Raw genomic sequence first — 389 nt, 5'->3', positions numbered from 1 at the left:
AGGAGGAGGAGGAACGGGAAGGGGGGGAGGGGGAGGGGGAGGAGGAGGACAGGAGGAGAGGAAGAGGGGAGAGAAAGAGGAGGAAGGGGAGGAGGGGGAGGAAGAGGAGGGGGAAGAGGAAGAGGAGGAGCAGCAGGAGGAGGAGGAGGAAGAAGAAGAAGAGGAGGAGGAGCAGGAGGAGGAGGAAGAAGAAGAGGAGGAGCAGGAGGAGGAAGAGGAGAGGAGGAGGAAGAGGAGGAGAAGAAGGGGGAAGGGGAGGAGGGAGAGGAAGAGGAGGGAGAAGAGGAAGATGAGGAGGAGCAGGAAGAGGAACGGGAAGGGGGAGGAGAGGGAGGGGGAGGAGGAGGACAGGAGGAGGAGGAAGAGGGGAGAGAAAGAGGAGGAGGGGG

Source organism: Dipodomys ordii, unplaced genomic scaffold (assembly GCF_000151885.1).
Source record: "Dipodomys ordii isolate 6190 unplaced genomic scaffold, Dord_2.0 Scaffold128, whole genome shotgun sequence".
NCBI classification, from domain to species: Eukaryota; Metazoa; Chordata; class Mammalia; order Rodentia; family Heteromyidae; genus Dipodomys; species Dipodomys ordii.
This window is presented reverse-complemented; position numbering follows the sequence as displayed.